General features: G+C 38.0%; 1 protein-coding gene across 1 annotated transcript in view; it reads left to right on the forward strand.

The window, feature by feature from the left end:
- Positions 1 to 3,594: 3,594 nt before the first annotated feature.
- The window catches only part of LOC134223561 (hornerin-like), a 530,228-nt gene continuing 509,961 nt past the window's right edge, over positions 3,595 to 23,861 (forward strand). The window contains exon 1 of the mRNA XM_062702746.1: positions 3,595 to 4,352. The gene's annotated coding sequence lies outside the window, so the exon portion shown is untranslated. The remainder of the gene's footprint in view (positions 4,353 to 23,861) is intronic.

Genomic DNA, 23,861 nt, shown 5'->3' on the forward strand with positions numbered 1-23,861 from the left:
GAAATTCAGTCAACTGACCGGTGACAGTCAAAATGTCTAAAAATGGAAATAATCCTATCCAAAATTTTTAAATAACTTTTTAAATAATGGACATTGAGATTTTTTCTTGGACCTTTGTTATCGGTCCTGGAAGACTCAGAGCAACCGAAATAGCGGTTGAAACTAAGACCAATCCATTTGACACATTGATTTGAAATACACAAAATTTGATATACCTAGATTATTAAAAATATCGTCCTTTGGGCTTTGTACTCGGTTGGTTATAAATTGGCCGTGTAACTAATAAAATTGTTCTGTTTCTCATGCCGTAATTCTTGATTTCAGCGCCCCCTGCGGACTGGCGCCCTTGACGTGGGCCAACCCGGCCAACCATACGCTACGGCGCTGGTCAGAAGTAAAAATGTTATACATTTTGGGCTCCAGTATACTGCCTTGAGAGACACCAGCTTTTACAGGTTTTCTATCAGATTTTGAATTCTGATAGTGTTCACCTGCAGTGAGCGATCTGTTAAATAATTTTGGAACAGTTTAATAATTTACAGAGGAAAATTAAAATTCATCAGTTTTACAATCAAAACTTTATGCCAAACACTGTCAAATGCTTTCTCTATATCAAGAAAAGCAACTCCGGTCGAATATTCTTCAGATTTGCTGAGTCAAATTAAATTCGTAACTCCTAATAACTGATAAGTGGTTGAATGCCCATGGCACAAACCAAATTGCTCATCGGCAAAAATAAAATTGTCATTATTTTGAACCATCATTCTTTTTAGAAAAATCTTTTCAAACAGTTTGCCTATTGAAGAAAGCAAACTGTTTGAGCGATAACTATAAGCTTCAGCTGGATTTTTGTCCGGCTTTAAAATTGGAATATCTTTGGCGTTTTTTTTTTTCATTTATCTGGATAGTATGCAAATTGAAAACATTTGTTAAAAAATTGCCCAAAAATAATGAAGAGCTTTCAGGATGTCTCACTTCTCACTTTTCACTAATCATTTCTCATTTCTCACTTCCCAGTGTGAAAAGTGAGTAAAAAGAAGTAAGAAGAGAGACGCACCTCTCACTTTTTACAGTAAGAATTGAGAAAGTGTGAAGTGAGAAAGTGAGTGAGTAGTGCAAAGTGAAAGTGTGACGCCGCACTTCTAACTTCTCAATGATAATTTCTCACTTTTCACTTCTCACTGTGAAAAGTGAGAAGTGCGTAGTGAGTAATGAGAAGTCCCACTTCTTATTTCGCATTACTTATTTCTCACTTCGAACTGTGAAAAATGAGATATGCGAAGTGAGTAGAGGGACCCCTTCGCAGTAGTGGGACACCCTATTTCGCACTGCTCACTTTTCACAGTGAAAAATAAGAAATGATTAGTGAAAAGTGAGTAGTGTGAAGTGAGAAGTGAGACGCTCCCTCACTTTGCACAGTGAAAAGTGAAAAGTACGAAATTATTAGTGAGAAGTTAGACGTCCCACTTCTTACTAAACATTTATCACTTCTCACTGTGAAAAGTGGAAAAAGCGGAGTAAGAAGGGAGGCGCCGCTCTCCTCACTCCTCATTCTCCCTTTTGCATTGAGTGACAAATTATGATTGAGAAGTGAGACGTCGAATGACGTATTTGACTGAATGACTTATATGGCCAAATAACAAATTCGTCCGAATGACTTGTTTGGCCAAGTAACATATTCGGCCAAATGGCCTATTCGGCTAAATGACCTTTTCAGCCAGATGAATTCTGAACCAAATGACCTATTCGATCAGATGGGTTTTGTCCTAACGGTTTGTTCAGCCTAGTGGCATTCGGCCAAACGACCTTTCTCCTATTAAAAGACACCATTTCTACTCTAATTTCGACTTCCGTACTACCATGGTAAAAACACCACTAATGAATCTCAAAACGTGCTGTACCAAATCATTAAATTCGACGCGACGCTAGATCAGTTCCAAATCATGTCAAAAAGTGGTCACTTAACTGAAAGAATGCTTTCGGAGAGGCCTAACACCACCCAAAAACCTCCTAACCGGCTATATAAATATCTTTCGCGATATCATAAAGTCCCTTTGGCTTGGAATGAAACTACCCCACCCCGGGTTACTTTGCGACTATTCGGCAAATCACAGTTCGAAATTGGTTAAAAAATGAGTTAGATTGAAATTCATTTTTTAATTTTGAAATTAAGACCCTTAATGATAGCTAGGTATCAAATAAAAACTACACAGAAGCCATGTGAAGTTGAAGAGAAGGAGAATACATTAAAGACTAATGTACTAATTTGGGCAATCAAACACTACCGTTTATACCAAACACCACAAGTTTATATACCGCACATTTGAACGTTACATTATTGGTACAATCGAATGACACAGACATTTGAAGACAATGCTGAATTTCATCGGATAAGAGCTGTAGAACGCTTGAACAAAACTTGTAAACATTTGAATGTTTCGCGCTTTGTACGCTGTACATCATCTTTAGCAGTATGCAGACAAATTGGCTTTCACACTTCGATCTTAAGTTCTCAAATATACATTTTTGACCTCTTTGCTTCCTTTTGATACTAATTGCATTCCATGAACATGTTCCATGAACAAATTCTATTTTGCGAAAAACAAGCTTACCCATAAAACGTGTAAGGCTAGTTTCACTCATTTGTACTGCCTGATTAATGGATTGATCAAGCTTAGATGAAATGGTCAGACAAACTCACAAACTCAAACTCAAGATAGTATACAAACTCGTCTTATGACAAGTAAAAACATTCCACTAAAAAGCTCTAAATAATGTTCATATCAAACCCACAAATATTTTAACCATCTTCTCTCCTTACAATCTGCGCTGCTGCTAAATTTCCATTCTTAGTCTTGTTGCCGGCCACCAACAGACACCCATCATGCGAACTTGAATCGATCGCGTGTAAACGATAGAATTTACGCCTCACGCAAGGCGCATCCGATGGCGGCGACAGCGCATCAAGCTATGAGCCCCCGTTCAGCTGATAGGCGTGCTTTTGCCAGTATTTTTATTTCGCAACACTGCGGACTCCCGCTGCCGGTCCGACTCGGACCCACTTTGCACTATGATGATGATGGTCGGGTTCTCTCACCGGTTTTGGATCGTTCTCTCCCCCGATCGTTCCCGTGCACATGACTCCAGGAGTTCAGCACAGAACGATGATGACGGTCGGTGGTGGTTCGCGAAATTTTCTTTTGGCGTCTTTCTTCGCTGCTGGTGTCTCGAGCGACCTAACGAACGGGATGTCGCGTCGGGACTCCAATCTCGGGGAGCGATCTCGCTTTTCGGGGGGAAATGATCGATCCCCTCGCCGCACCGCGTATCGGTTGTTTGCTTGCTTGTGGTTCACCCCCTCGGGGGTCGTCTTCATCGTCGTCGTCGTCGCCGCCGTCATCCTCAACGGTTTCGTGTGTACCATCGCGTCGTCGTTGCGCCTCGCGCGCGCACACGCTCTGCTGCTGTTCTGGCTGCGTCGCGTCGTCGTTGTCCGTTTCTTGCTCGTTTGGCGCAGATCTAGCGCGTTCTCACTCGCGCTTCGGATGTTCGGGAAGAAGCCACTTGAAAGGTATATAAGTACCTGGCGTAATCAGCGCTTAGCCAATACTTTGTATCCGTCAGCGCCGCGATGCGGAAGGTCGCATCCTTGCTCGAACTAGCTGAGTGATCCTTGATTGTAGAAGTGTCCTTGACAGAAGGACTAGCCTTCCAGGATTCGATCCTGACGAACGGTTTTGATAGTTGAAAGGTTTTTGCCTCCTGAGTGAGTCATAAGCACAAAAGCAACGTGTTTTAAACATTTGGTGTTTTATTCTAAATAACTTGGACATATTCGTAACATTTTGTCGCGCTGTAACCGAACGGTAGATCCTGTTCCTGATCACCCCAAAAGGAAATCGTGATTATTCGAAGAAGTTGGGTGACGCGCGGGGACGTGAATAACCACCGCAAAAGAAAGGTCAGGAAAATTAAGGCCCCTTTGCGTGGCAGTTTAACAAATTGAATAACCGTACACACGCGAGAGGAGCAGCCCCGCTGCGGTGAACTTCAGGACTGCATTCGAATTGTGGCATTCCGCAAGGAAGCATTCCGAATATTAAGGGAAAAAAAAGTGTGCTAACAAGTGTCGGGGCGGTTGGAGTGTACCTTCAAATTGGAGTGTTTCCAAAAATAGCTTCTGGTGAAAAAACAAAACAAAGAGGGAGAAAGGTGTTTCCGAGGATCTGCTTGCGCATTAATTTCGGTGGAAAATTATCGGTGCGGACGCTGAACGGTGTGAAGTGAAACGACGACGACTACGGTGAGAAAACGCTTGGAGCAGTGTGAAGAATTCGGTGGAGAATTATAAGGTAGGTCAAATTGGGACGCCTAATGAACTGGTATAATGACTGAAGGATATCAAGTGACTGTAGGGTTTGAACTGTTGACCATAGATTAGCAGCAAGCAATTTGTCTCCAAATCGAGGGTTATAAATACCCTTAAGTTAAAAGTTATTAGCTTCTATGTAGCAGCTGTTGTATTGCATTGTTTACTTAATATTTGAATTATATCCGATCGTTTACGTAGAAAGTCAACACTTGAGCAAATGGCACCTGAAACTTTTTTTCTTGGTGATGATTATTTTTTAGAACGAATTAAGTGATGGAAACAACTTTTGGGTACCGATCCTCAAACGATTTACTTGCAAGTTGTATTCAACACAAAATACTATCCCGTTGTTTCTTATTGAATATTGGCCGGATCGGACTATGGGATCAGAAGTTATGGCCAAAATACATTTTTTACACCAAAATCGAGTAAAAAACTCTCGCCCATTTTTCAGGCACTTACCCTCAACCGATTTGTTTTCAACAAGTTGCATTCGACGAAAAATCCTGCCTCATTGTTTTCTATTGAAAATTAGCCAGCTCGGACTATGGGCTCAGAAGTTATAACCAAAATAGATTTTTTTATACAACAAAGGCGTGAAAAGGCTAGCTCACTTTTTAACACATTTTCTCAACCAATTTACACGCAACAGATTGCATTCGACTGGAAATCCTGTCTCATTATTTTCTACCGTGCAAACTCAAACTTCGGGCGCTTAAGCACTTTCTGATATACAATCATCCTGTTTACTCACATTTTTAATCACACCGTTTAAATCACCCTTGCAATCACTAAGTATAGTATTCATCTTTGAACTACGTATTTAATATGTGCAAGATATTGCGAAGAATGTTTGAAATTTATGAAAATGTCCGGCTTCTGTTTGATTCGAATCTCGGACACCGACTGGGTTGGATTCATATTTCGGACACAGAGATTCAAAATTCGGACACCTGATTACACAGTAGCAGGAAGAATAATTGAAAACAATTCTCGCTGCACAGCTCAGACTATCTTTTAATCATCTCTTCTCATTGTTTTAACATGTGTTATTAGAATGTAACTATACTAAAACAAGCTAAAACTTTTAGTCCTTCTGATTCAGCTTGACGAAACATTTCGATGAAATATTTCAGAAAATTTCCCATGCGAATTGAAGCGTCCAAAGTTTGAGTGTGTTCGAAATTTGATTATTCACGGTATTCAAAATTGGTCGAAAGTTTTAGCTAAAATACGTTTTCTTTAGACAAGAACGAGTAAAAAAGTCTAGCTCATTAATTAGGCACTAATATGTAACTGATTTACTTGCATCAAGTGGCATTCGGCGAAGAATCCTATCTCATTGTTTCCTATTGAAAATTGCCCAGAGCGAACTATGGACTTGTAAGTTATGGCCTAATTGTTTTCATAAAAATGCATGTACCGAAGTCTAGCTCACTTTTTGGGCACTTATCATTAACCGATCTGCTCGCAACAAATTGCATTCGACGCGGAATCCTGTCTTATTGCTTCTTATTGAAAATTTACCGGATCGGACTATGGGCTCCATTAGGTCAAAATACATTTTCTCAAGACAAAAACAAGTGGAAAAGTCTAGATCACTTTTTTGCCACTTATCTTTAACCGATTTGCTAGCAACAACATTCAGCTGGGATTCATGTCTATTGGGGCTGTCCACAAACCACGTAGACCGAAATTTCACCTTTTCAAACCCCCCCGTCCCCCCTAGTAGACTTTGGTAGACTTTTCCGAAACCCCTCCCCCCTTCCCTTGAAGTCTACGTAGACTTTTCCAAATTTTACAAAACATTATATGTGATTGGAAAAATATGGAAATCAACCGCGTTTCAAGCAATTCAGCTATTCAAATCCATTTCCATGTTACAATAAAACTCGAATTGCAAACATAACTGAATCAAACTGAACAAAATCCAACAAAACAAAAATTATTTTGAATGGAAATCAAATTTAATCCTCTGTCCATAGCTCCAGAAATCTAATTTCAAAACCAAGTAATTTGATTTCTGTTGCATTCGATTCCTCCTAGAGGGACACTTTTGCATCGACGCACCACTGTTTAAAATCTGTCACGCATCTGTCCTATAATTCTGAACGCAGGTTCAAATTTGTGAAAACCGGAGAATTTTCAGAGTTTCGAGAAATTTCGAGTTAAAATTCCGAGATTGCCAAGTCTACATTCCAATAAGTTTTGCGTGGAAATTTCGTAAAAAATACCCAATTGATAACCTTGAAAGCTTCCAGGTAATACTCCAAATAACTCTCCGTGATAATTCCGATGCTTTTCTTGAAAGTTTCATGCAATATCCCGCTGAATAATCATTTGTTGAAATCCCAAGAATATTCTTCTAAATTCCAAAAGTTTCCCCGTAAAAAATGAGTTTTTCTTCGTTATGATGTAGAATTATTTCCCGAGGTAAATTTAAGTTTAATCGGACATTCCGATATATTTCCTGTCGAAATCTAGAATGGTTTCCTACTATATTTTTTAAATTCATTCTCGCAATTTTTTTCTTGCAGAGAATTTTCTGAATAATATTCGGTGGAAATTATGGATAATTTTCAGTTAAAATTTTTGCAAATTTCTCGTAAAAAATAGAATAAATTTTCATGAAAATAACAAGGATTTTTACAAAAACTGCAATAATTTTTGTTGTGGAAACTCAAACAGATTTTAGTGGAATTCAAATAATTTCTCGTGGAAGTTTTAACAATTTATTTAGAAATTCCGGAGATTTTCCATCGATAATTCCAAAGAATTTGCATTAGAACTGCCGAGAAATTTACGAAGTATTATCCACGGGAATTTCGAAGAATTTTGCTTATATGTCCAAAGAATTCCTGGCAAAAATTCCGAAGAATTTCCGAAATTAAGAAAAAATTTCCGGGGACTTCCCAGAAAATCTACAGTGGATATTCTAAAGGTTTTCTCATGGAAATTTCGGAGAATCCCCTTTACAAGTTCCAAAGAATATCTTTTGGGCATTCCAAAGACTTTTTCTTGGATATTCCAAAATGCTTCCTTTGTGAATTCCAAAAAAAAATTCGTTGAAATACAACATAATGTAATTTCCATAGTTTGCAAAGAAGATCCTGCCGAAAATCAAAAAAAAAAATCTAGTAGAATCTGCAATAAAATCCAAGCGAAGATTTTGAACGTTTTTCGAAAGTTTTTATAGAATACTTTGAAGAATTTTCCTGCTCAACACAGAAGAGTTTCCTGGTGAAATCCATAATTTTTATTTCAGTGAAAAAAAAAACGGAAAATCCTAAAAAAATCAAACGAGTGAACTTCGTACAAAGCTAGCTGCAGTATGAATCGTTTAAAAAAAATAAAAAGTCTACGTAGACTTTTGGTAAACCCTCCCACCCCCCTTCGTAGACTATCGTAGACTTTTTCGAAACCCCTCCCTCCCCCTCAAGAGTCTACGTGGTTTATGGACAGCCCCATTGCTTTCTATTGGAAACTATGCTGATAGGATCAGAAGCTATGGTCCAAATGCATTTTTTTTTGCACAGAAAAAGCGTGAAAGTCTTGAAAATGTTTCAAGCTGTTTCCTTTAATTCATTAAATCTGCCAATCGGCAACAATTGCGTTCGACGGGGAATCATGTCCCATTGTGTTCCATTAAAAATTGAGCTGATCGGACTCTGGACTTTGGCCAATATACTATATTTTTACAAATAAAAACTAACTTTTTATAGAAGGCCCGGAGACACATAAATACATTTTGTTTCATTGTTTTTATTAGAAAAGGGCTTATCGGACTAGTTTCAAAACGCATTTTGCGGGCATTTATCCTTAACCGGTTTATTGGAACAATTTGCATTTGACGATGCTATTTTAATGATTCATATTGAAAATGATTATAAGAGTTATAGCCAGAATAGTAGGTATTTAAAACTAACTCGTTTTATGAGCACGATAAAATAGAGATCTGAATATAGGCAAAACCGCGTAGTCGATAGGAGTTCTATTCGGCTGTCACGTATTTTTCCAAGAATATTAAAAATGTAAATTCGTAACTAGTGAAGTCTTAATAGAATATCAAGTAGCATCGACAAATACAGATTGAAAACTTTCTCAAGACACGTTCTTTTGGCACACAAATATTCCATCCAGGAAAGACGGAGCAACTTCAATGTTCATAAAAGTGAGCGTTTTTAAATTGCTTTTGTTTTTCTTAAATTTTCCGAATATTATTCATAACTCTTTCAATTCGATTTCTATGGACATAACTAAACCCTTGAAAAATTATTCCAACAGCCGGTCACCGCAAATTTAAAAAAAATTCAAAAAGAACTCGGATGGTGGAATTGTAAAACCTTTTGTAGCACTAATTCATAGTCAACTTTCTAGACACAAATTAGTATGTGAATTGGGAGATGACGAGTTCTGCTTTAATCAGAGCAATTCAAAGTATCAAGACGTCCAGTTTGCGTAACCCACTTCTATCTAACACAAGCTTCCCATACGCAACCGTGAATAGGATTTGAGATAATTTATCCGTAGTTCAAGTTATCGTTAAACGAATAAATTTCATCAGTAAAGAGCATTTGTGGTTTTAAGGTAAAGATAATCAAATTTTCTACTCTTTTACTACTATCCGATGATGGTAAAGAAGACTCTAATAATAATTCAAATAAGATGTAGTTGGTCAAAAATGCATACGTAGGTTTGTTTACATACGTTTGAACATTCTTGGGGTTCTAAATGGTGATGAAAGTATTAATTATGCTTATAGTCAGTTTAGATTACGAGATTTATAACTTGATATAATGATAAACGACAACTTTGACTTCAAGATACTCCCTAATCCTTCATTCCATAAATGAATATGTACAAGATACAATGATGACCCGATTTTCAACATGTTTAACAAATTTTGTCTGCCTCTGATTTCGTCTACTCCCGATCATATGACAGTTTTGATATGATTTCTTCACGATCCAATTTTGCCTCAATTTTTTGTACAGAATTTTATACTCAGAAATAATACTGATAACAACTAACGTTTTTAGAAGTCCTGAAAAGAATAAGAATTATTCCAAATGTTTTGGAAGTCTATATGACAGTCAAAAACCATCAATTGCTTTATATTTGTGTAGTTTTGACCTCTTTAGAGAAGAAGAACTTTGCTCGATACATTTTATAATGAGCGAGAAAGGCTTCATCACCGCTAGGTGGATTAATTTGGGTTGTTCAAGAAATTGTTAAAATTTTCAGAATTTTTGAGGCCCTGTTGAAAATTATGACAGACCGATAATCGAAGTGTGCCGTGCTCGCGAGTGGACGTGTTTTATTTTCTTCGTTGCGGCTTCGTTCCGGCATTTATTCCGTTTCAGCTGATAGAAGACAAAATTACTGAAAATTTGAATTATTAACGTAGTCCGGTGGGGCATCGAAATCTATACACTCAAGCACCTCAGTACTAAGGGTATGCGATAACACACTTTTTCCTAATGAAACGAAACGAAACGAAATTTGAAATGTCTATGTTGATTCGGATTGAAACGAAACGAGATATAGATTTACTTTCGAGACTTTGAAACGACACGAAATTCAAATTTTTTTTTCCGCGGAATTTTTATTAAATTGGTTTTACATTATGTACGCAATTCTGTTTTCACTTTTTCGAAGTCAAATAACTGTTTTGCGACCAATGGAGTTATAATAACAAAAGAGGCGGTCTGTGATAAATCACCGCATTTTCGCCGCATATACCATTGACGATAAGACAATACCCCAGAATGTGTACCGCTTTCAATAGAATTCATCGCAGAGCGTGTGCTCCCGAATGATTGTACCCCGTTTGGCATAAAGTCATTTGGCATAATGCCGTTTGGCATAATGTCGTTTGGCATAATGTCGTTTGGCATAATGTCGTTTGGCATAATGGTCGTTTGGCATAACGGCCGTTTGGCATAATGGTCGTTTGGCATAAGGTCATTTGGCATAATTGTTATTTGAGCTGTGTAATGGATAAGTAAGATTTGTTGAGCCATTCAGTTACGCGGTTTCCTTCATATGGGCATTACAAGATAATTGGGAACGGAATTGTACGGCGTGACAGATTAGGAATAAATATGCTTCCTGCCAAAACGGGACCATTTGAATTTTGACACACCTACCAGCAAGATAGATCAGCATTAAATTAAATTGACATTGGATTATTTTCATGTAAGGGCAAGCCAGAAAACTTGACCATTTCTCCCTTCTATGAACAAACGGTTTCTAAGGAAGGATCATATCTCCCCTTGCATTGAACCGAACGAGCCAAATGCTTGAATTGAAAGAAGGAGTCATATCATCTCTGGCTTCTCCTGGACAAATGCATTTTCAAAAGAAGGGATCATTATTTCCTTTTCCTTAAGCCGAGCAAATACCTGAATTGAAGGAAAAAATCATATCATCTCTTGCCGTCTGCCGGGCAAATGCAATTTCTGAAAGAAGGGAAATATCTTCCCGTGTCTTAAACCAAGCAAATACCTGAATTGAAAGAAGGAACCATTTCGACTACCTGACACTACCAATATATCCATTACCCATTAATGCCATTACCCCAAAGGCCACTACCACGAACGCCATTACCCCGAATGAGTGCCTACCCCGAATGCCATCACCCCGAGTTGGACACTACCCCGAATGAGCAAGTATCCTCAGTAGTCCTGATTTCAAGTTTACAGTTTATCTCAGTGAAAAAAATTTAAACAATAGAAATTTATTAATAACTCATGTGAATGATTATTACTTGTTGTATGACTAATTCAATAGCAGGTTGACTCCAAAAACTCCCATTACATATCATGTGCTACCTTTGAAGACTGTTGAAGTTGAGGTGAGAATTTCGAAGCACGTTCCCATCCTCAAGGGAGCAGGGAGCTGGAGGAAATTTCAGCCCACGTCGACTGGGCTTGAGACGGCTCGCGAACATGTATTTAAACAGAATTTAGGGGTAGAAAAAGTTGCTTCTGAAATTTGCCGGCGGTTAACCTTACTGTGACAAGAAGGGCATGACGACAAGACCCTAGAATGAGAAAATCGCTTCTGTTCGTCGAATATGCTTGTTCCTCCCATGGTAAGGAACAGGCATAGTTTCGTTATACCTTGCAAACGCGATCATTTAAAGGAGGTGCTATCTCTTCTATTCGTCTCATACCGGGCAAACGCGTTTTATAATAGCAAGCATTTTCAACTCTGTTCACTATAAACAGAGCAAAAAATTAAAAGAAGGCATCATCTCTTGTGTTTGCCTTAAATCGAGCAAATGCGTTCATTAAAAGAAGGCATTAACAACTATGTTCGCCTCATATCGGGCAAATGCATTCATCTTAACAAGGCATTATTATCTCTGTTCGCATTAATCCGACAAAAGCGTTTATTTAAAGAAGGCATTACCAACTGTGTTCGCCTTATATCCGGCAAATGTGTTTATCTAAAGAAGGCATTATCAACTCTGTTTGCCTTAAACCGGGCCAACGCATTTATTTAAAGAAGGTGTTATCGCTTATGTTCGCTCTATACCGAGCAAATGCGCCATTTTACGATTCATCGGTATCTGTGGGTGTTAAAAATAGTAATAGTAGAAAACTACAGATTCGAAATGTATTCGGGCTAATGGACTTTCGGGGTAACGGATCTCGGGAGTCGGAGTAGTGTCCCATTCGTAATGGCTTTCGGGGTACTGTCCCATTCGGGGTCGTGGTCTTCGGGTAATTGCATTCGGGTACAGGGGTGGAGCCACCATTTCCTCTCTTGACTTCTGCCGGGCGAATGCATTTTCTGAATGAAGGGATCATATATTCCTTTGCCTTAAACCGAGCAAACGCCTGAATTGAATAAAGGAACTATGTCGTCTTTTACCTTTTGCCTCATCTTCCCTTGCCTCTAACCGAGTAAATGCTTAAATCGAAATAAGGAACCATACCATCTTTTGCCTTCTACTGGACCTTCTGCCATCCTCTGAAAGAAGGGATCATATCTTCCCTCGCATTAAACCGAACAAATGCCTGATTTGGAAGAAGGAAGCATATCGTATTTTGCCATCTGCCGGGTAAATGTATCCTTTGAAAAAATGGAACCATATCTTCTCTGATGTAACTGTCGGGAAGTTGCATCCTTTGAAAGAAGGGATCATATCCTTCTTTGCCGTAAACCGAGCAAATGTCTTAATTAAACAAATGAATAAAATCTTCCCTTGCCTTCGCCAAGAAAATGTATCCTTTGGAAGAAGGCACTATATCTTCCCTTTCCTAGAACTGAATATTGCATACATTGTGAATAGGAACCATACATATTCTCCCTTGTGTTATGCCTGACAAATGCATTTTTCTAAAAAAGATGCATATACTTTTTAGACTTATGAACGACAAAGAATGCTTTTAAAAAGATGAATATATGTCATGCAGAAATAACTTTATTTGCTTTTTATTGCCTTTTTTGTGTAAAATTGTTTTTGCTCTTGAGCACTTACAATTTTGCTTTTTTACTTTCCGTATTTTGTAGTTTGTTTTAATCAACGACGATCTTGCTGCTCTCCCAGAGGTAAAAAGATTTCAAGTGAAATAGGCAGATTTTATTACCAAAGTACCTTTTGCAGTGATTTGATAGAATCTGAACTTTAATTCGAAAAAATCAATTTAAAACATCTTTCTTATAATGTTGAAGTGACAATCATTATAAATAATTGAAATATTATGCGTAAGATTCGATATTGATGATTACACAACTATTATGCCAAATGACCATTATGCCAAACGGCCATTATGCCAAACGGCCGTTATGCCAAACGACATTATGCCAAACGACCTTTATGCCAAACGGCCTTATGCCAAACGGCGTTATGCCAAACAACTTTATGCCAAATGACCTACCACCCTCCCGAATATGATCAATTTTATATCAGTAAGTATAAAAATATATAGAAATTGTGGGATTTTTCATATACGGATTCTAATTTCGTTCAAAACCTTAGTTCACTTAAGAATAATGTAATTATGCTGAAGCATACTGCATATTGTCTTATCAGCGTTGTTTTATAGTATTGAGCTAAGTCAAAATTAGAAAATGAATGTCTAGAAGAATCCTGTGCACCTTTCTAAGGGTCTGGGTCATTTGGCATAAAGTCATTTGGCATAACGCCATTTGGCATAAGGTCATTTGGCATAAAGGCCATTTGGCATAATGGTCGTTTGGCATAACGGACATTTGGCATAATTTTGAACTGCAAGAAAAGCGTGGGTCATTTGGCATAACGGACATTTGGCATAATTTCGAACTGTGAAAGCAAAATGTATATTTCATGTAATGTTTAGCGTACATAAAGTAGGTCGAGGCTGTATTCTGATAAATTTAGACTGATGGTAGACATTTTCCGGAAGAACGAAATAACAAAACGGTAGAATTACATGCCTACTTTTAAAGTAGGGATTACATCCACCATTGCTTCAATCCGGGCATGCGCCTTAAGACCGAATCAAATCCATCGTTGCCTCAATCCGGGCAAGCGCCTCACTTCAAAAACTCAAGCAACACACTTGTCGTAGACGAGTTACTAAAACCAATCAAGTAACATATGAATTATTGTAAGCAAATCAATCTGAACTGTGCTACTCGGGGAAGATATCACATCTTCCATTGATTTATTCCCGACAAGCGCCTACTTATAAAGAAGGAGTCACATCCACCATTGCCATAATCCGGGCAGGGCCTACTTTTAAAGAAGGGATCACATCCACCATTGCCACAATTCAGGCCACACACCTACTTTTGTAGAAAGGATTACATTCACCATTGTTTCAATCCAGACAAGCGCCCACTTTTTAAGAACAAATCAAATCCTTCATTGCCTTAATCCGTGCAAGCGCCTATTTTTAAAGAAGGAATCACATCCACCATTGCCTCAATCCGGACAAGCGCCTTCTTCAAAAGAAGGAATCACATCCACCATTGTCATAATCCGGGCAAGCGCCTACTTTTAAAGAAGGGATCACATCCTCCATTACCATAATCCATGCAAGCGCCTACTTCTAAAGAAGGGATCGCATCCACCATGGCCTTAATCCGGCCATGTGCCTACTTTTAAAGAAGGGATCACATCCACCATGGCCTCAATCCGGGCAAACGCCTTAAAGAAAGAATCACATCCACCATTATAATAATCCGGGTGAGCACCTACTTTTAAAGAAGGGATCACATCCTACATTGCCATAACCATGCAAGCCCCTACCTTTAAAGCAGGGATCGCATCCACCATGACCTTAATCCGGGAAAGCGCCTACTTTTAAAGAAGAGATCATAATATGATCTTATGATGGATATTATCCTCCATTGCCAAAATCCGGACAAGCACCTACTTTTGAAGAAGGGATCACATCCTTCATTGCCATAATACGGCCACACGCCAACTTTTAAAGAAGGGATTACATCTACCACTGCTCTAATCCGGGCATGCGCCTACTTTTGCATTGAATTTTTAATATTGTTATCGACGGGTGTTATATTTACTATTCCGGGGTGTTTCCCGTACCACTTAGTCACCATTTAGCGAACGCAAAGAAAAGTTATGCCAAATGTCCGTTATGCCAAAAGACCCTCACTTTTGACGCTGGTCACAATTATGCCAAATGTCCGTTATGCCAAATGACCGTTATGCCAAATGGCCTTTATGCCAAATGACCTTATGCCAAATGGCGTTATGCCAAATGACTTTATGCCAAATGGCCCGCTCCCCTTTCTAAAATGCACAAAGATATATTTTTCAGATTGAATTTCACAGACCCATAGTCTTATACACAATCAGCCCAACGAACTGAGTTACTGTCTATGTGCTTTAGGCCCTTGAACAGCGGTTATGGTCAGTATGAGCTGAAAACAATCACAAGTAAAGAACTTTTAGCAATTTTAATGATCTTTCAACCCGTTCTGGATTTTTTTTTAATTTCATGCAGAAATGCCCACAAATCTTCAATGTTCCTTACATACTGTATAAATAGTCAGAGAAGAGTGTGCTTCGGAGTTTCCAATTCATGGCCAATAACGATGCTGGTCACGTCCTTACAGGCAATTTAGGATTAGAAGAGCAAAATTAGTACAACACTCATTGTTATAAAAGACCGAGGAATGCTCTGCATCGCCGTGAGCGCTACGGAAAAGGAATCGTTGGTTAGTAGTGAAGGTAATTAATGTGAAGCCCTTTGGTCAGCGACTAACATTTATGTAAACAGACCGCATCGTGCTTTCGTGCTGTGCGGTTCTTTCTCTTTGCGGAAGGAAGTTTTTAATACTACCTGAAGCTATTTAATTTCAACGGTGCTTCTAGCGCTATTTGCAGCCACTCGATCCCGTTACGATCTTTGCAAGGACCCGTGCCTTCGTTTTACGTTGGACCCGTTTGCGGAAGTAAAATTCCGACAAGCGGTGGTAATCCTGCAGGGACACCGTTCTGGGAAAAACCTCTTAGAAGGTCACGTCTCCACGCTCAGCAATGAGTATTAACAAAAACAAGAGGAAGGGGAGTCTGAATCTCCGCTTCCTTCAAAGAAACAAGGTTTCAAGACCGTCCTGCCCAAGCGCGAAAAAATAGAAGGAAGCTGGAGAATTCAGATATTCCTTCTAACTCTAATATCGGAAATAATTCTTCTCCAATCGAACTGAGCAATCAGTTCGATTTGATTAAATGATGAATTGAGCAAATCGAATCTACCTCTAGCCCAGGTGATTCGATTCATGCGAAAAAAGCAAAGGATTCCGCCAATTGTGGTATCTGTTGCCGAGTTTTCTGGCTTCCGGAATGAGATTTTGAGTAACCTTCAGGGATCAAGGTTTCATTTCAGATTGCTAGGAAGGGTGACTGCTGCGTTTTGCAGGATCCTTTGACGATCGCAAACGTCTTCTTCAGTATTTAACTGAGAAGCGCCATAAATTCTTCACATACGACGACAAAACTGAGCGATTGTTCAAAGTCGTCTTGAGGTCTCCCAGTGATGACAAATCACTGGATGAGATTAAAATTGAAATTTCTCAATTACTTGGATTTTCACCAGTCCAAGTAATTAAGATGAAAAAGAAATCCATTCTGGTACTTCCCAGAGGGCATTTCTCAAGAATTTATTTAGTTCATTTTAACAAAAGTGAACTAAATAATATGAAAAGTTTGAAAAGGCCTGTATTATGTCTCATGTCCGTGTTACATGGGAACATTTCCGCAGGCCTGGGGGAAATTTCCAAAACTTACCCAGTGCCGTAAGTGTAAAAGTGGGGTCATGGAACCAAACATTGTCACATGGATGCTAAATGCCATGATTTGTGGTGGAACCTCTCACGCCAAGGACGCATGTCCTGTGAGAGAAGATTCCAATAAATTTAAGTGCGCAAACTGTGGGGGCAATCATAAATCCAATTTCTGGGAATGCCTTTACGCAAAAGTTTTGAATTCCCGTGCAAAATTGATGACGGAAATTCTAATCGGATCCCAGATTCGACGGGTAGAAATTTTCAAACGCTCAAATTTCGAAACCGGTTACCGGTCGAGCAATTCATACCCACCACAATTCACAAACAAATTTTGCCGCTCGTCAACGGGTGTAAGCACTTCAGTAAATTCCAATTTTTCCAATGTACCTACGTATGCAAACATCGCTGCTGGTAGACCAAATTTCTCTTCTCAAAATGAGGTTTATACCCACGTCCCAACGGAAAATAACGGTCATGTTGCCGATTCAGGTAGCATGACTGCTTCCGATTTTGATTTTTTAACTGAACAATTGCATCACATGATTGATGCAATGTTCAAAGCAATACTCATTCCTGAAGCTGTTCAGGTTGGTATAAAGTACACACAAAAATTGTTATCGGACTCCGTTTCAATGGATCCAAATAATTGTGTGAAAGTCCTAAATTGAATGCCTGCTCTCTAAAGGGTAAGGAAGATGAATTATTCAACTTCCTAACAGTTCATAATGTGCATTTTAGCATTATAACTGAAACCTATTTAAAACTAGGACTCTCCATTAAACGAGATCCAAATTATTTTATCTACAGAAATGATCGTCTTGACAGCTCCTGTGGTGGGGTCGCCATTGTCATTAATAGACGTATCCAACATAAACTATTTTCTTCGTTCGAAACCAAAGTTTTTGAAACCTTGGAAATTTCTGTTGAAACAAATTTCGAACAATAATTGCAGTTAATTCAATGCAATGAGCGGCAAAAGAATTTGTTGAAAGTTGATCTTCAAATTCTGACTCGCAACAAATCTAAATTCTTCGTAATTGGTGACTTCAATGTCAAACACCGTTCATGGAATAATGCTCAAAGCAATTCCAATGGTAAAATTTTATTTGAAGATTGTTCTGCGGGATATTATACTATTCAATATCCCAATGGACCAACTTGTTTTCTTCCAGTCGAAATCCTTCTACAATTGATTTAGTTTTAACGGATTCAAGTCAGCTGTGTGGCCAATTGGTAACTCATGCTGACTTTGACTTCTGATCACCTTCCTGTGACATTTGAAATCTCACAAGCCATATTTATAATCCAATCAGCTCTACTTTTAATTATCATAGAGCTGATTGGGATTTAGATAAAACGTATATCGATAGGAATTTTGATGTTGATATTCCTCTCGATACCAAAAGTGATATTGATAATGCTCTCGTATCTTTGACAAATTTAATTGTCGAAGCCAGAGGCATTGCAATTCGAAATGTGAAGTTAAATTCAACTCCATTATTATTGACGACGATCTTCAGCTACTGATCCGTCTTAAAATGTGAGAAGAAGGCAATACTAAAGAACTCGCGATCCCGCGTTGAAAGTTATTTGGCGAGATTTGCAAAATGAAATTAAAAAACGTTTCGCTATTTTGAGAAATACCAACTCTTGAGAATAATGTCTCGAAGTTGATCCCAGTTCGAAACCCTTTTGAAATTAACAAAATTCTTAAAAACCTCAAAAGCCAATTCCAGCGCTTAAAGAGGAAATAAATTTTATTAACAAATGGCGAAAAGGCTCAAAACTTGCTCAGCAGTTCGAGTGCCCATAATTTTAGTCTAGGTCTCACTAGTCCAATTGAGGATCAGGTTACACGGAGCTGAAGACATTCTCAATCAAGAGAATGTTTTTGACCCTTCGTTAGAACCAATTTGGATGAAGTGAGATCTATTAATAGAAAATTTAAAATATGAAAGCCCTGGTGATGATGGTATTTTCTACATACTTATCAAAAACTTCTGAGAGCTCTTTATCCTTTTGGTTAATTTATTAACAAATGTTTTCAATTGGCATACTTTCCAGATAAATGGAAAAACGCCAAAGTTGTACCAATTTGGAAGCCGGACAAAATCCAGTTGAGGCTTCTAGTTATCGCCCAATCAGTTTGCTTTCTTCAATAAGCAAACTGTTTGAAAAGATTATTTTAAACAGAATGATGGTTCATATTAATGACAATTCTATTTTTTGCTGATGAGCAATTTGGTTTTCGCCATGGGCATTCAACCACTCATCAGTTATTAAGAGTTACGAACTTAATTCGGCTCAACAAATCTGAAGGATATTCGACTGGAGTTGCTCTTCTTGATATAGAGAAAGCATTTGACAGTGTTTGGCATGAAGGTTTGATTGTAAAATTGATGAATTTTAATTTTCCTCTGTACATCATTAAACTGATCCAAATTATTTATCAGATCGTTCGCTGCAGGTAAACTATCAGAATACTAAATCTGATAGATTATCTGTAAGGGCTGGTGTCCCCAAGGCAGCATATTGGGGCCCATATTGTATAACATTTTTACTTCTGACTTACCTGATTTACCACCAGGGTGTCAAAATCTTTGTTTGCAGATGACACGGGCCTTTTCAGCCAAAGGCGAAACCTTCGTGTCATTTAGTAGATTGCAAAAAAGTTTGGATATTTTCTCCACTTACTTGCAAAATGGAAAATTTCCCCTGAATGCTTCCAAAACTCAGCTTATAATTTTCCCACATAAGCCGAGAGCTTCTTATTTGAAACCTTCTAGCAGACATATTGTCACTATGAATGGGGTTCAATTAATTGGTCTATGAAGCTAAATATTTAGGACTCTAGATCAAAATTAACTTTAAAAATCACATTGAAGGACTTCAGCCAAATGTAACAAATATATTAAGTGCCTATATCCACTTTATTATCAGAAAATCAAAACTTTGTCTTAAAACAAACTTTTTGATTTACAAACAAATTTTTAGACCTGCCATGTTGTATGCTGTGCCAATATGGCTAGTTGCTGCAATACCAGAAAGAAGGCACTCCAGAGGATTCAAAATAAAATTTTGAAAATGATTCTGAAGTTGCCTCTGTGGTATAGTACCAATGAACTTCATAGAATTTCTAATATTGAGACATTGCAACAAATGTCCAACAAAATAATTTCCAATTTTAGACAAAATCGTTGCTATTTTCTGTTGCAACGATTAACTCCTTGTACCCTTGGTGTAGAAAAGGTTAAGTTTGGTTTAAGTGGAAAGCATTGGGATTCCTACATGGTTCAATTCAACCAGAAGAAGGGGATTCTGACTGCCAGAGGCAATTGAGGTGTATTAATAATAACTAAAAGCGTAACATAGCAAAATAAGGATGATAGTGTTAAGAAAACACGGAACACCTAGTCTAAGAGATGAATGCATGTATTAGATAATTAGCAAATAAAATTAGTTAAAAAAAAAAAAAAAAAAAAAAAAAAAAAAAATTTATTGTAAACGAAGATATTTTGAAAACAAGAAGACGAAAACTGTGTTTCTAATCAATCCAACGCAAGATCAATGTGCTTCGCTTATTAAGCTTCTACAATATGATCGCTTCCGCACTAAATAATTTTGTGCTCTTCGATGCAGACATTAATTTTATCACTTCGTGTTCTCCTACACTAGCTGTCGCGATCAACATCAACAAGGTCGATTGTACACACTGGTTAAACAAATTTCTGCCATCTTCCAACCGATTTTGATGATTTTTGTATCAATCGATCGACAAACTCTTTAAGATTTTGCTCAACTATTAAACACAATTGAATAAAGACGCTAAACTATTGAAAAATTGAATTTCTTCAGACACTGCTGAAAATTTGTTGTACACAGTTAATTGCCTATACTTCGGCTATTAGTCATCTGGCGCGTGAATAAGGCAAAGACAAAGGTGCTGTTTGAACGAGATGGCGCCACAACATTTAAAGCAAAATGAATTTCCTTGTATGGACAAATCATCCGTTCTCATTAACTACGCATCGCATCAATATGAAACCTAGGTCAAAAAGCAACAAATAATTTTTAGATTTTTTGTTTCCACGGCTTGTTTTACAGTTCTAAACAATAAAAGAGATTTCATTGTACCTCCATACTAAATTCTAGCTGTATACTTTCAATTTCTTCAAGACTGTTCTCCACCTCGTGTGTGTGGAAGGAACATTGAAAGCTTACGATATCGAACAGCAGATGTCACTAGTGTATATGCAATATTACATTGATACAAACACACAGCAACGCCACTTGTCGCCTGATAATGGAAATATTGCAATTATACCATCAGGTGTAGTGGCTGTTGTTAAAATATTTAGGAAGGGCCTCAAGCGGATTTTTTGCTAGAATGCAACTGACGATCTCCTATTGATAAATGTGAAAAATCGAATTCGAAAAATGATTAAAGGCAAGAAACCTATAGTTACTGTTCTGAGTCGCTGCACTCTAATACGTAATTCTACGTTGATTTTGCGGACGTGTCTCTAATACAACCTTCTACTTTTTTCCACTTCGCGTTCTCCCGGACTAGCTGCCATCCCATGATCAACAGCAACACGATCGATTCCGCATTCATATTGTGCAAATAGTAAAAAATCATAAAATATGAATTTGAATCTTGGAAACACTGAAGATGTTTTATAGAAGAAAACTATATACGTATTTGTCGATTAAGAATGGGGTTATGTAGTAATAGAAAAAAAAATTACCTAAAGTTTTGAAAACAACTTTACGATTTTATTCAGCGGTGCAGCCAAACTTTTTGATAATATAAAGTATGGTTTAAGTTTAATTTTTTTTTAAATTCCGCGGAATTCCGTTAAATTTCGTTAGAAGCTAGTTTTTTCTAGCGAATTTTTTGTAATTTTACGAAACGAAACGATATCAAGAAATCAGATTTCGCCATGCCCAAATTCCGCGAAATTCCGCAGTATTTCGTTTCGAACTACCTGAAACGAAATTTTTCCAAATACCGCATATGCTTAGTATGAAGGTCTGGTGGCACCTTTCTGCACTTGGATTCTGCTTACATGCCTTTAACACTCAGCAAAAATCTGTTTTCGACAAATATTACGCTTTAGATGTCTTGGAGTCCCAGCACCCGCCTTATCCATGTGTTTGTGCGCAATTGCCTATCTACTTTCGATTTCCATTTTAGTTCGAAGTTGATCATTTATTACAAGTTATAAGTAACAGAAATACAAATAAAGACCTGTCCAAAATTCTCACCAATAGAGGTGCGCTGGTGACGTGTGATGGCCTCACCAATGATCTTTTAGTCAAATACTGCATCTAACTGGTGGATGTTAGATTCTTTTGTTAGATTCTTTTACAATCCAGTATATGCACTCACTTTTGCAAAATCGGTAAATTTTCATTAGGTAGAGAAAATAAAAAGTCTTTTAAAGAACTATAAGAAAATCTAACAAACGCTGGTTCGATTAGTGGAAACGCAAAACGGTGCAATGTTTGTAGCACCCAATGAATAAAAAATGGGTTTTGGTTGAGCTTTGATGGCATAAATGGCATAGTAGTAGTAAAGAAACATACGAGACCTTCACTCTCTCATTATGGAACGAGTGACTTTGAAAATTTTGTTTTTATTTCCAAATTCATATGCCGTGGTGCATCAAAAATCAGTACACCTAAGCAATTCGTTATCTGAAGAACCTCTTAGAAATTACAAATCAAATGCAAATAGAACGTTCGTCATAGGGGAGGAGAAGACCACCAGCTGTCATCGAGAGAAAAAGTTGAATCATTGAAATTTCACACGGTGTGGTATAGGAAATGAAGTATATTTTTGTTATAAAACAAAAATTAAGGACGTTTCTCAAAAAAATCTTGGTTTACGGGGTTAGAATTTAAAAAGCACACAAAATAGACATGATATCTCGATTTTTATATTTTTTTTCGAATAAGCAGTTATTGCTTAAGATTGTTGAATTTCTAACCCCACAAACTAAAAATTGTTCGACGAAAAAATTTCTATAACGTTCTAGAGACATTTTAATTCTCATTTTCTATATCATGCCATGTCAAATTTCCATGGTTCAAGTTTTTCTCTAAACTTTTCTAGGTGGCAGCACTGATGAAGGAACCTCCCCCCTTGATACAGGTGCACAAAGGCACAGGGAATCAATATTCGAGCAACGCCTAACAATATACTTATTGTCGTCAACAGAGCCAAGCCTTTACAACAAGCCTTTAAAGCTATGTCCATTTAGAATCCGGAACCATTTATTGTATTGCAGCGGCACGGAAAGTGACCGCTGCAAAAATTCTTTTATAGCGGTTTGTCTACCTAGGCGCCCAGTTGCTGTGGTATAAATTTCACGAAGTTTCGTGCAGCGTGTCAAAAATTATTCCAGGTGGAATCCGAAGAGAGAGAAAAAAATCTGCACACCCACGTTAATAATCCTGTTAATCGACGATGGAACCTACGTCAAAATGGATTTCGGACAGCTTCCTAGCCAAAAAATCTACATGGTGACGGCACGAGGAGTAGTTCCTGCGAAGTTTAAGTTTGCTTTTTGGACAAACTTGCAAAAAAATATATGATTTTGGCAAGGGATATGCAGCTGTGGAGTAAAGACCTAAGTGTTTGTGACGAATAATACGATGGACTCGAAGCTGTACAAGGAGGAATGTCTCAAAAACCGCGGTCGACCTTCCATAAAGCCCATACAGGTCCCGTGAAGTTTTGGCCAGATTTGGCGAGTTGCCACTACAGCCGGGAAGTCATCCAGTGGTACCGCGATAATAACGAAAATTTCGATAAAAACATAAATCCATGCAACTGCCCACAGCTCTGGCCCATTGAGACATTTTGGGCAGTAATGAAGCGGAAGCATAAAAAAAGTGGAAGAAGTGGAAAAACATTATTTTAAATAACAAAATATAAACAAAGAGCAAAAAAGCTTGTTGAGAACTTTTTAAAAATGAGGAAGGGGTGTATAATTAAGAATTTTGCCAAAGGTGCTGAGAGTCCGCACTACGGCTCTGATGACTTTTGGGAAGGGTCTCTGACAGAAACTTATTCGGCGGAATTCTAGCCAAATTCCATTTAGCCGAAATGTACGTTTGGCCGAAACGGTGATTAGGCCAACATCCGGTGTAGATGAAGGGGACACATGGCCAAACTGGTCATTGGCCAAAAGGACACTTGGCCAAAAAAGTCGTTTGCTCGAAAAGGTCA

Source organism: Armigeres subalbatus, chromosome 1, assembly GCF_024139115.2.
Source record: "Armigeres subalbatus isolate Guangzhou_Male chromosome 1, GZ_Asu_2, whole genome shotgun sequence".
Classification (NCBI taxonomy): Eukaryota; Metazoa; Arthropoda; class Insecta; order Diptera; family Culicidae; genus Armigeres; species Armigeres subalbatus.